Raw genomic sequence first — 14,499 nt, forward strand, 5'->3', positions numbered from 1 at the left:
CTTGGGACAACCCTGGCATTAGGAGGTGTTCCTAACCGGCTCCCAAATAACGCTTGTGTTAGCCTCGCACCTCAAAGGCTTAGGCTATTTGGGGCTGAAATTCCCTGAGCGCCCTCATGCCTCAAGCCATTTAGGGTTCAAAGCTCATGTACGAGGCCCAAAACTTGGAGTGGCGAGGCTTAACTTTCGCGAGACAATTCACCACCTATAGCTTGCAGCTGGAACATACAACTGTGGTAGCTAGAGATTATAACCTAGTGGCTGGAACATACAACTATGCATGTTGCTTAGACGCTTTGGCCTCGGCATATTTGGGGATCAAACTCCCTAAATTTGTGCTGTACTTCTTCCTTGGCTGTTTTCATTGATGTAGATGAGAATGTGCATGTTGCTTGCAATCATTGGCCTTGGGGTGTTAGCTAGAAGCTACAATCTTTGCACGTTGTTTGCAAACATTGGCCTTTGGCTATTTGGGGATTAAACTCCATGAGTTTGTCCATTGAAATAAATAATAAAGATTAATCACCTCTAATCATCACTGATTACCATTCAGCAATTGCACTGTGTGGATGTTAACACACCTCTCTGTCGGTGCATCACTACCTTGATGGCATATATGGACTTTTTTCAAACCTACCAATCATGATAATATATAAGACAACATAACATGAATATTGCATAGTATACTTAGCATGGCACTGCATAGGGTACTTAACATTCTTTGTATACTTAATGTATCACTGTGCCATGATAGCCTGCCATTGAATTAAGAAAGGAACATTCTCTAGCTTTTAAGTCCACACATAACAAACTCCAATACGAGCTGCACCATCAATGAAGAATAATTATGATTTGGCAGAGCTGTCAAACATCATTAAAAATAAGTATGCAATGTTCATTACTTCTGGAAATATGCCATAAGGACAACTCGCACATCGTCAAAATTTATAGATGGCAACCACATACAAACATTCATTATGGATTTTTCATTATTGATAAGTATTACCAAAAGGAGAGAATCAAGCATACACACTCGACTTTGTACTGATAGAAGTAACTGTGTTATGATGACACTATAAAAAATAAATGAACATTAGCTTCTTAAATTCAAGGGTGTCATTGAAGTATGAAGAAATGAGAGTGTTTGTATCCAACCTTATTATGTCCATCATCACTTTTTCATAGACCTCTTTGCTAGGATTAGAGAGGATTAGAGTCTCCTCTGCAATGAAGTGAAAATATTGAGGTGTTTATCTAGAACCAAACAACACATTAAATGAGGCTTCCATTCTCACCAATGCATCCATGTTTGTATAACTCATCTCTTTGATAACCTCTCTCTTGGTCCTTGTCTCTCCTTCTCTCCTCCTCCTCAAGTCCTACTAAATCCTCATTCTCTGTTTCTTGTACACCATAATCATCACTAGGTTCCTAACTAGCCTGAGAGGAGAGGAGAGAGAGAGAGAGAGAGAGAGAGAGAGAGAGAGAGAGAGAGAGAAGAGAGAAAGAGAGGGAGAGGGTAGAGGAGACGGGAGAGAGAGAGAGAGAGAGAGAAGCATACTCATGAGAGAGAGAGATAAGAGAGAAAGAGAGGGAGAGAGGAGATGAGAGACACAGAGAGAGAGGAGAGAGATGAAAATCTAGGGATCGAGGGAGTGAGAGAGAGGGACAGAGTTTTAGAAAATCTTACCAATGAGAAGAAAGTAGTGAGCGAAGATCAAGGAGGGATGGAGGAGAGATGTTTTGATGGAGCCATATTAGAGGAGAGATAGTGAGGAGATTAGAGACGACAATGACATTGGAGCTATGATCAATGAGGGATATTAGAGGAGAGATAGTGAGGAGATTAGAGACGACAATGGATATGGATATAGGAGTAGAGGGGACGATCAAGGAAGAAAATTAGAGGCTACTAAAGAGAAGATAGGAATGACTAAATGTAAATGTGTGGAAACTTGAAAACAAAACTATGTACCTTGGTGTGTGTGATTTAGTTGAAACTTACACAAGCAAAACTATGAACCTTGGCGTGAAAAGACAAATGTGTGGAAATTTTGAAAAGTTTGTGAAAAGACAAACTTGTGGAAACTTGTTCAAATTTTCTTGCCTTTTTTAAAATTTAAAATGAGTTTCACTTTTATTTTCAATTGACCAGTTTAATTTCTCAATTGAAACTTACGAAATATAGTAGAAAAAAATGTATTTTGTGTTGGAATATAGAAAGTACAATTTGAAATTTCTCACATTTTTGAAAATTTTAAATTAGTTTAGCTTACATTTTCAATACATTAGTTTAATTTATCTCCTTTTAGGGAGAATTAATATTTTCTTTTGCATAAATTCTCACTTTTTTATTTTAAGTCTTTTTTTTAATTTTTGTTTGATTTTTTATATTTTTCCATGAAGTTAGAAGAGATCTATTAGAAACTAAAGAAGAAAGAAGTGCACCTAGAGGTGTATCTTTCACTATTGTTGGAAGATTTGATTTTGGAGCACTTTTTACTTCATTGATACTCTCACAAAGCATCAATTAGTCTTTTTGAAAGTGTCAGTTCACAAAGATGGGTTGCTCCTCCTCCTCTTCCACCTATAAACGAACAATAAAGTTCATTAAATTCATCTTTATATATTAATTATCCTTAAATAAAAGATTTTAAATTTTGTTTAAATTATCTTGGGACAACCCTGGCATTAGGAGGTGTTCCTAATCGGCTCCCAAATAGTGCTTGTGTTAGCCTCGCACCTCCAAGGCTTAGGCTATTTGGGGCTCAAACTCCCTGAGCGCCCTCATGCCTCAAGCCATTTAGGGTTCAAAGCTCGTGTATGAGGCCCAAAACTTGGAGTGGCGAGGCTTAACTTCTGCAGGACACTTCATCACCTACAGCTTGCAACTAGAACATACAAAGGTGGTAGCTGGAGCTTATAACCTAGTGGCTAGAACATACCACTATGCATGTTGCTTGGATGCTTTGGCCTTAAGGTATTTGGGGATCAAACTCCCTAAGTTTGTGCTATACTCCTTTCATGGCTGTATTCATTGATGTAAATCAGAATGTGCATGTTGCCTACAATCATTGGCCTTGGGGTGTTAGCTGGAAGCTACAATCTATGCATGTTGTTTGCAAACATTGGCCTCTGGCTATTTGGGGATCAAACTCCATGAGCTTGTCCATTGAAGTAAATCATATAGATTAATCACCTCTAATCATCACTGATTACCATTCAGCAATTACACTTTGTGGATGTTAACACACCTCTCTGTCAGTGCATCACTACCTCGATGGCATATTTGAAATTTTTTCAAACCTGCCAATCATGATAATATATAAGACAACGCAACATGGATATTGCTTAGTATACTTAGCATGGCACTGCATAGGGTACTTAACATTCATTGTATACTTAATGTATCACCGTACCATGATAGCCTGCCATTGAATTAAGAAAGGAACATTCTCTAGCTTTCAAGTCCACACATAACAAACTCCAATACGAGCTGCACCATCAACGAAGAATAATTACGATTTGGCAGAGCTGTCAACACATCATTAAAAATGAGTATGCAATGTTCATTACTTTTGGCAATATGCCATAAGGACAACTCGCACATCGTCAAAATTTATAGATGGCTACCACGTACAAACATTCGTTATGGATTTTTCATTGTTGATAAGTATTACCAAAAGAAGAGAATCCAGCATACACACTCGACTTTGTACTGATAGAGGTAACTGTGTTATGATGACACTGTAAAAAATAAATGAACATTAGCTTCTTAGATTCAATGGTGTTATTGAAGTATGAAGACATGAGAGTGTTTGTATCCAACCTTATTATGTCCATCATCACTTTTTCATTGACCTCTTTGCTAGGATTAGAGAGGATTAGAATCTCCTCTACAACGAATTAAAAATATTGAGGTGTTTATCGAACAACACATTCAATGAGGCTCCCATTCTCACCAATGCATCCATGGTTGCAGAATTGATCTCTTTGATAACCTCTCTCTTGGTCCTTGTCTCTCCTTGTCTCCTCCTCGTCAAGTCCTACTAAATCCTCATTCTCTCTTTCTTGTACATCATAATCATCACTAGGTTCCTAACTAGCTAGACAGGAGAGGAGAGAGAGAGAGAGAGAGAGAGAGAGAGGAACAGAAGAGGAGAGGAGAGAGAGAGAGAGAGAGAGAGAGAGAGAAGAGAGAAAGAGAGGGAGAGGGTAGAGGAGAGGGGGGGGAGGGAGAGAGAGAGAGAGAAGCGTACTCATGAGAGAGAGAGAGAGAAGAGAGAAAGAGAGGGAGAGAGGAGACAAGAGACACAGAGAGAGAGGAGAGAGATGAAAATCTAGGAGCGAGGGAGTGACAGAGAGGGACAAAGTTTTAGAAAATCTTACCAATGAGGAGGAGATAGCAGTGAGCGAAGATCAAGGAGGGATGGAGGAGAGATATTTTGATGGAGCCATATTAGAGGAGAGATAGTGAGGAGATTAGAGACTACAATGACGTGGGAGCTACGATCAATGAGGGATATTAGAGGAGAGATAGTGAGGAGATTAGAGACGACAATGGATATGGATATAGGAGTAGAGGGGACGATCAAGGAAGGAGATTAGAGGCTACTAAAGAGAAGATAGGAATGACTAAATGTAAACGTGTGGAAACTTGAAAACAAAACTATGTACATACCTTGGTGTGTGATTTAGTTGAAACTTACACAAACAAAACTATTATTCTTGGTGTGTGAAAAGACAAATGTGTGGAAATTTGAAAAGTTTGTGAAAAGACAAACTTGTGGAAACTAGAATTTCAAATTTCTTGCCTTTTTTAAAATTCAAAATAAGTTTCACTTACATTTTCAATTTACTAGTTTAATTTCTCAATTGAAACTTATGAAATATACTGGAAAAAAAATGTATTTTGTGTTGAAATATAGAAAGTACAATTTCAAATTTCTCATATTTATGAAAATTTTAAATTAGTTTAGCTTACATTTTCAATACATTAGGTTAATTTATCTCCTTTTAGGGAGAATTAATATTTTCTTGTGCATAACATCTCTTTTTTTAATTTTAAGTCTTATTTTTTTAAGTTATGTTTAAGTTTTTATATTTTTCCATGAAGTTAGAAGAGATCTATTAGGAACTAAAGAAGAAAGAAGTGCACCTAGAGGTGTGTCTTGCACTATTGTTGGAAGATATGATTTTGGAGCACTTTTTACTTCATTGATACTCTCACAAAAGAAGAGATCTATCAGGAACTAAAGAAGAAAGAAGTGCACCTAGAGGTGTGTCTTACACTATTATTGGAAGATATGATTTTGGAGCACTTTTTACTTCATTGATACTCTCACAAAGCATCAGTAAGTCTTTTTGAAGGTGTCAGTTCACAAACATGGGTTGCTCCTCCTGCTCTTCCACCTATAAACAAACAATAAAGTTCATTAAATTCATCTTTATATATTAATTACCCTTAAATAAAAAATTTTAAATTTGGTTTAAACTATCTTGGGACTGGCATTAGGAGGTGTTCCTAACCGGCTCCCAAATAGCGCTTGTAATAGCCTCGCACCTTCAAGGCTTAGGCTATTTGGGGCTCAAACTCTTTGAGCGCCCTCATGCCTCAAGCCATTTAGGGTTCAAAGCTCGTGTATGAGGCCCAAAACTTGGAGTGGTGAGGCTTAACTTCCGTGAGACACTTCACTGCCTACAGCTTGCAACTAGAACATACAACCGTGGTAGCTGGAGCTGATAACCTAGTGGCTGGAACATACCACTATGCATGTTGCTTGGACGCTTTGGCCTTGGGGTATTTGGGGATCAAACTCCCTAAGTTTGTGCTGTACTCCTTCCATGGCTAAACATTGATGTAGATCAGAATGTTCACATTGCTTACAATCATTGGCCTTGGGGTGTTAGCTGGAAGCTACAATCTATGCACATTGTTTGCAAACATTGGTCTTTGGCTATTTGGGGATCAAACTCCATGAGCTTGTCCATTGAAGTAAATCATAAAGAGTAATCACCTCTAATCATTACTGATTACCATTCAGCAATTGCACTCTATGGATGTTAACACACTTGTGTGTCGGTGCATCACTACCTCGATGGCATATATGAACTTTTTTTAAACCTGCCAATCATGATAATATATAAGACAACGTAACATGGATATTGCATAGTATACTTAGCATGATACTGCATAGGGTACTTGATATTCATTGTATACTTAATGTATGACCATGCCATGATAGCCTGCCATCGAATTAAGAAAGGAACATTCTCTAGCTTTCAAGTCCACACATAACAAACTCCAATACGAGCTGCACCATCAACGAAGAATAATTACAATTTGGCAGAGCTATCAACACATCATTAAAAATGAGTATGCAATGTTCATTACTTCTAGAAATATGCCATAAGGACAACTCACACGTCGTCAAAATTTTTAGATGGCAACCACGTACAAACATTCGTTATGGATTTTTCATTATTGATAAGTATTACCAAAAGGAGAGAATCAAGCATATACACTCGACTTTGTACTGATAGAGGTAACTAACTGTGTTATGATGACACTGTAAAAAATAAATGAAGATTAGCTTCTTAGATTCAAGGGTGTCATTGAAGTATGAAGACATGAGAGTGTTTGTATCCAACCTTATTATGTCCATCATCACTTTTTCATAGACCTCTTTGCTAGGATTAGAGAGGATTAGAATCTCCTCTGCAATAAATTGAAAATATTGAGGTGCTTATCCAGCAACAAACAACACATTCAATGAGGCTCCCATTCTCACCAATGCATCCATGTTTGCAAAATTCATCTCTTTAATAACCTCTCTCTTGGTCTTGTCTCTCCTTCTCTCCTCCTCCTCAAGTCCTACTAAATCCTTATTCTCTATCTCTTATACACCATAATCATCACTAGGTTCCTAACTAGCCAGAGAGGAGAGGAGAGAGAGAGAGAGAGAGAGAGAGAGAGGAACTGAAGAGGAGAGGAGAGAGAGAGAGAGAGAAGAGAGGAAGAGAGGGAGAGGGTAGAGGAGAGGGGAGAGAGAGAGAGAGAGAGAGAGAGAGACACACACAGAGAGAGAAGCATACTCATGAGAGAGAGAGAGAGAAGAGAGAAAGAGAGGGAGAGAGGAGACGAGAGACACAAAGAGAGAGGAGAGAGATGAAAATCGAGGGAGTGAGAGAGATGGTCAGAGTTTTAGAAAATCTTATCAATGAGGTGCAGAAAGCAGTGAGCGAAGATTAAGGAGGGATGGAGGAGAGATGTTTTGATGTAGGCATATTACAGGAGAGATAGTGAGGAGATTAGAGATGACAATGGTGTGGGAGCTACGATCAATGAGGGATATTAGAGGAGAGATAGTGAGGAGATTAGAGATGACAATGGATAGGGTTTGGCTTACTGCATGGACGGCGGATTAACGAGATAGCGACGGTTGGTGGGATAGCTCTAAGGCCACAGGTCAATGATTGTCAAGTCAGTAAGATAATTAACTCTGACACACATTTAATCAAGGCCGTTAGGCTGTGGTTAGAGGTTAGATTGGTGGGTTATGGCTAACACACCGGGTGAATGTGGTTTGATCGACAGGATACTACTACCGCACCAGTCGATGGGATAGGTCTATGGTGCCGACTCATGGGGATAGTGGAGCACTACATCACCGACTTGCTTTTGTGGATTTTTGGTGGATCTTGAGTTTTTCTTCTGGTTTTTTATGCTAGGGGGATGCTACACGACCTGCTCTACCTAGACAATGAAAAAAACTTGAAGGAAAAACAATTTTTGCAAGCCAAAATGCAAGATCTCTTGAGGGGTGGGTTCTAGCGCACAAAACAACATTGAAATTCAGAAAGAATCATCATTTCTGTTGTTTTTTATGTGTTTGGACATTACACACTCAACAATCTCACAAACTAAGCTGCTGTCAACACAAAACACTACAAAGCATAAAAGCAAGCATCAAATGCTCCAAAATGACTTTCCAACAAAAAATGATAGTTTTCCCCCCTTTTCAAAAAAAACTCTCACTTCTTTACTCTTTCATCTCCTACAACTCCACTAACAAAGCTCCATGTTAAGCTTGAAGCCTTGTGCAATGGGTAGATTACGAAGGAAGACAAGTGCAATGCAAAAGCATACCTTCATTCCCTGGCAGTAGCACCAAAAATGTGTGGGTCTCGACAGTGGCTCACATGTCGTGGGGACATTGAAGAGATGCCGATGGAGCCTCCACTCCAAGCTTCCCCCATTGAGAGCAATGCAAAGCATAAGCCATCTGCAAGTGTCACACTCAAGCGACCTCTGAATTGTTGTAATATGTTTCCGTGAGAGAAACAGGGGAGGGAAAGAGGGGAGATAAGAGGGGAGAAGGGAGGGAGAAGGAGAAGGAGAAGGGAAGAGGGAAGGGGGATGGAGTGGCAAACACAAGGGCACTACAATGGAAACAAGGGAACACCCAAAACACTCTCTTGGAAGAGGAGAGGAAGCTTGTATTCAAACTTTTGCAAACAACAATTAAGACCAAAGTCAACACTTTGGCCTTTTATACATGTCACCTTTTGAAGGGAGCACCAACCCTTTTTCTTTTAGCACTTGGGATAACCCTGGCATTAGGAGGTGTTCCTAACCAGCTCCCAAATAATGCTTGTGTTAGCCTCGCACCTCCAAGGCTTAGGCTATTTGGGGCTCAAACTCCCTGAGCGCCCTCATGTTTCAAGCCATTTGGGGTTCAAAGCTCGTGTACGAGGCCCAAAACTTGGAGTGGCGAGGCTTAACTTCCATGAGACACTTCACCGCCTATAGCTTGCAGCTGGGACATACAACTATGGTAGCAAGAGCTTATAACCTAGTGGCTGGAACATACCACTATGCATGTTGCTCAGACGCTTTGGACTCGGGGTATTTGGGGATCAAACTCCGTAAGTTTGTGCTATACTCCTTCCACAGCTATTTTCATTGATGTAGATTAGAATGTGCATGTTGCCTGCAATCATTGGCGTTGGGGTGTTTGCTGGAAGCTAGAATCTATGGACGTTCTTTGCAAACATTGGCCTTTGGCTATTTGGGGATCAAACTCCATGAGCTTGTCCATTGAAGTAAATCATAAAGATTAATCACCTCTAATCATCACTGACTACCATTCAGCAATTGCAATTTGTGGATGTTAACACACCTCTCTATCAGTGCACCACTACCTCGATGGCATATATGAACTTTTTTCAAACCTGCCAATCATGATAATATATAAGACAACATAACATGGATATTGCATAGTATACTTAGCATGGCACTGCATATGGTACTTAACATTCATTGTATACTTAATGTATCACTGTGCTATGATAGCCTGCCATTGAATTAAGAAAGAAACATTCTCTAGCTTTCAAGTCCACACATAACAAACTCCAATACGAGCTGCACCATCAACGAAGAATAATTACGATTTGGTAGAGTTCTCAACACCATTAAAAATGAGTATGCAATGTTCATTACTTTTGGAAATATGCCATAAAGACAACTCGCACATTGTCAAAATTTATAGATGCCAACCACGTACAAACATTCGTTATGGATTTTTCATTGTTGATCAGTATTACCAAAAGGAGAGAATCATACACACTCGACTTTGTACTGATAGAGGTAACTGTGTTATTATGACACTATAAAAAATAAATGAACATTAGCTTCTTAGATTCAAGGGTGTCATTGAAGTATGAAGACATGAGAGTGTTTGTATCTAACCTTATTATGTCCATCATCACTTTTTCATTGACCTCTTTGATAGGATTAGAGAGGATTAGAATCTCCTCTGTAACGAATTAAAAATATTAAGGTGTTTATCCCACAATAAACAACACATTAAATGAGGCTCCCATTCTCACCAATGCATCCATATTTGCATCTCTTTGATAACCTCTCTCCTGGTCCTTGACTCTCCTTCTCTCCTCCTCCTCCAGTCCTACTAGATCCTCATTCTCTGTTTCTTATACACCATAATCATCACTAGGTTCCTAACTATCCAGAGAGGATAGGAGAGAGAGAGAGAGAGAGAGAGAGAGAGAGAGAGAGGAACTGAAGAGGAGAGGAGAGAGAGAGAGAGAGAGAAGAGAGAAAGAGAGGGAGAGGGTAGAGGAGAGAGGGGAGAGAGAGAGAGAGAGAGAGAGAGAGAAGCATACTCATGAGAGAGAGAGAAGAGAGAAAGAGAGGGAGAGAGGAGACGAGAGACACAGAGAGAGAGAGGAGAGATGAAAATCTAGGGAGCGAGGGAGTGAGAGAGAGGGACAGAGTTTTAGAAAATCTTACCAATGAGGAGGAGAAAGCAGTGAGCGAATATCAAGGAGGGATGGAGGAGAGATGTTTTGATGGAGGCATATTAGAGGAGAGATAGTGACGAGATTAGAGACGACAATGATGTGGGAGCTATGATCAATGAGGGATATTAGAGGAGAGATAGTGAGGAGATTAGAGACAACAATGGATATGGATATAGTAGTAGAGGGGATGATCAACGAAGGAGATTAGAGGCTACTAAAGAGAAGATAGGAATGACTAAATGTAAACATGTGGAAACTTGAAAACAAAACTATGTAACTTGGTGTGTGTGATTTAGTTGAAATTTACACAAACAAAACTATGAACCTTGGTGTGTGAAAAGATAAATGTGTGGAAATTTGAAAAGTTTGTGAAAAGACAAATTTGTGGTAACTTGAATTTCAAATTTCTTGCCTTTTTTAAAATTTAAAATGAGTTTCACTTACATTTTCAATTTACTAGTTTAATTTCTCAATTGAACCTTATGAAATATAGTAGCAAAAAAAATGTATTTTGTGTTGGAATATAGAAAGTACAATTTGAAATTTCTCACATTTTCAAAATTTTAAATTAGTTTAGCTTACATTTTCAATACATTAGTTTAATTTATCTCCTTTGAGGGAGAATTAATATTTTCTTCTGCATAAATACTCACTTTTGTATTTTAAGTCTTATTTTTTTAATTTATGTTCAATTTTTTATATTTTTCCATGAAGTTAGAAGAGATCTATTAGGAACTACAGAAGAAAGAAGTGCACCTAGAGGTGTGTATTTCACTATTGTTGAAAGATCTGATTTTGGAGCAAATTTTACTTCATTGATACTCTCACAAAGCATCAATAAGTCTTTTTGAAGGTGTCAGTTCACAAACATGGGTTGCTCCTTCTTCTCTTCCACCTATAAACAAACAATAAAGTTCATTAAATTCATCTTTATATATTAATTATCCTTAAATAAAAAGGTTTTAAATTTTGTTTAAATTATCTTGGGACAACCCTGGCATTAGGAGGTGTTCCTAAACGGCTCCCAAATAGGGCTTGTGTTAGCCTCACACCTCTAAGGCTTAGGCTATTTGGGGCTCAAACTCCTTGAGCGCCCTCATGTCTCAAGCCATTTAGGGTTCAAAGCTCGTGTATGAGGCCCAAAACTCGGAGTGGCGAGGCTTAACTTCCGCGAGACAATTCACTGCCTATAGCTTGAAACTAGAACATACAACTGTGGTAGCTGGAGCTTATAACCTAGTGGCTGGAACGTATCACTATGCATGTTGCTTGGACGCTTTAGCCTTGGGATATTTGGGGATCAAACTCCCTAAGTTTGTGCTGTACTCATTCCATGGCTGTTTTGATTGATGTAGATCAGAATGTGCACGTTGCCTACAATCATTGGCCTTGGGGTGTTAGCTGAAAGCTACAATTTATGCACGTTGTTTGCAAACATTGGCCTTTGGCTATTTGGGGATCAAACTCCATGAGCTTGTCCATTGAAGTAAATCATAAAGATTAACCACCTCTAATCATCACTGATTACCATTCAGCAATTGCACTCTTTGGATGTTAACACACCTCTCTGTCGGTGCATCACTACCTCGATGGCATATATGAACTTTTTTCAAACCTGCCAATCATGATAATATATAAGACAACATAACATGGATATTGCATAGTATACTTAGCATGGCACTGCATAGAGTACTTAACATTCATTGTATACTCTGTGCCATGATAGCCTGCCATTGAATTAAGAAAGGAACATTCTCTAGCTTTCAAGTCCACACATAACAAACTCCAATACGAGTTGCAACATCAACGAAGAATAATTACGATTTGGCAGAGCTGTCAACACATCATTAAAAATGAGTATACGATGTTCATTACTTCTGGAAATATGCCATAAGGTCAACTCGCACATCGTCAAAATTTATAGATGGCAACCATGTACAAACATTCGTTATGGATTTTTCATTGTTGATAAGTATTACCAAAAGGAGAGAATCAAGCATACACACTCGACTTTGTACTGATAGAGGTAACTGTGTTATCATGACACTATAAAAAATAAATGAACATTAGCTTCTTAGATTCAAGGGTGTCATTGAAGTATAAAGACATGAGAGTGTTTGTATCCAACCTTATAATGTCCATCATCACTTTTTCATTGACCTCTTTGCTAGGATTAGAGAGAATTGGAATCTCCTCTACAACGAATTGAAAATATTGAGGTGTTTATCTAGCAACAAACAACACATTAAATGAGGCTCCCATTCTCACCAATGCATCCATAATTGTAGAATTGATCTCTTTGATAACCTCTCTCTTGGTCCTTGTCTCTCCTTCTCTCCTCCTCCTCAAGACCTACTAACTCCTCATTCTCTGTTTTTTGTACACCATAATCATCACTAGGTTCCTAACTAGCCAGAGAGGAGAGGAGAGAGAGAGAGAGAGAGGAACTAAAGAGGAGAGGAGAGAGAGAGAGAGAGAGAGAGAGAGAGAGAGAAGAGAGAAAGAGAGGGAGAGAGGAGACGAGAGACACAAAGAGAGAGGAGAGAGATGAAAATCTAGGGAGCCAGGGAGTGAGAGAGAGGGATAGAGTTTTAGAAAATCTTATCAATGAGGAGAAAGGAGTGAGCGAAGATCAAGGAGGGATGGAGGAGAGATGTTTTGATGGAGGGATATTAGAGGAGAGATAGTGAGGAGATTAGAGACGACAATGATGTGGAAGCTACGATCAATGAGGAATATTAGAGAAAAGATAGTGAGGAGATTAGAGATGACAATGGATATGGATATAGGAGTAGAGGGGACGATTAAGGAAGGAGATTAGAGGCTACTAAAGAGAAGATAGGAATGACTAAATGTAAATGTGTGGAAACTTGAAAACAAAACTATGTACCTTGGTGTGTGTGATTTAGTTGAAACTTACACAAACAAAACTATGAATCTTGGTGTGTGAAAAGACAAATGTGTGGAAATTTGAAAAGTTTGTGAAAAGACAAACTTGTGGAAACTTGAATTTCAAATTTCTCACCTTTTTGAAAATTTAAAATGAGTTTCACTTACATTTTCAATTTACTAGTTTAATTTCTCAATTGAAAGTTATGAAATATAGTAGAAAAAAAATGTATTTTGTGTTAGAATATAGAAAGTACAATTTGAAATTTCTCACATTTTTGAAATTTTAAATTAGTTTAGCTTACATTTTCAATACATTAGTTTAATTTATCTCCTTTTAGGGAGAATTAATATTTTCTTCTGCATAAATTCTCACTTTTTTATTTTAAGTCTTATTTTTTAAATTTATGTTTAATTTTTTATATTTTGCCATGAAGTTAGAAGAGATCTATTAGGAACTAGAGAAGAAAGAAGTGCACCTAGAGGTGCATCTTTCACTATTGTTGGAAGATCTGATTTTGGAGTACTTTTTACTTCATTGATACTCTCATAAAGCATCAATAAGTCTTTTTGAAGGTGTCAGTTCACAAACATGGGTTGCTGCTCCTCCTCTTCCACCCATAAACAAACAATAATGTTCATTAAATTCATCTTTATATATTAATTATCCTTAAATAAAAAGATTTTAAATTTTGTTTAAATTATCTTGGGACAACCCTGGCATTAGGAGGTGTTCCTAACCGGCTCCCAAATAACGCTTGTGTTAGCCTCGCACCTCAAAGGCTTAGGCTATTTGGGGCTGAAATTCCCTGAGCGCCCTCATGCCTCAAGCCATTTAGGGTTCAAAGCTCATGTACGAGGCCCAAAACTTGGAGTGGCGAGGCTTAACTTTCGCGAGACAATTCACCACCTATAGCTTGCAGCTGGAACATACAACTGTGGTAGCTAGAGATTATAACCTAGTGGCTGGAACATACAACTATGCATGTTGCTTAGACGCTTTGGCCTCGGCATATTTGGGGATCAAACTCCCTAAATTTGTGCTGTACTTCTTCCTTGGCTGTTTTCATTGATGTAGATGAGAATGTGCATGTTGCTTGCAATCATTGGCCTTGGGGTGTTAGCTAGAAGCTACAATCTTTGCACGTTGTTTGCAAACATTGGCCTTTGGCTATTTGGGGATTAAACTCCATGAGTTTGTCCATTGAAATAAATAATAAAGATTAATCACCTCTAATCATCACTGATTACCATTCAGCAATTGCACTGTGTGGATGTTAACACACC

Source organism: Dipteris shenzhenensis, chromosome 11 (assembly GCF_047967505.1).
Source record: "Dipteris shenzhenensis isolate YYH24624 ecotype China chromosome 11, Dip_SZ_1.0, whole genome shotgun sequence".
Classification (NCBI taxonomy): Eukaryota; Viridiplantae; Streptophyta; class Polypodiopsida; order Gleicheniales; family Dipteridaceae; genus Dipteris; species Dipteris shenzhenensis.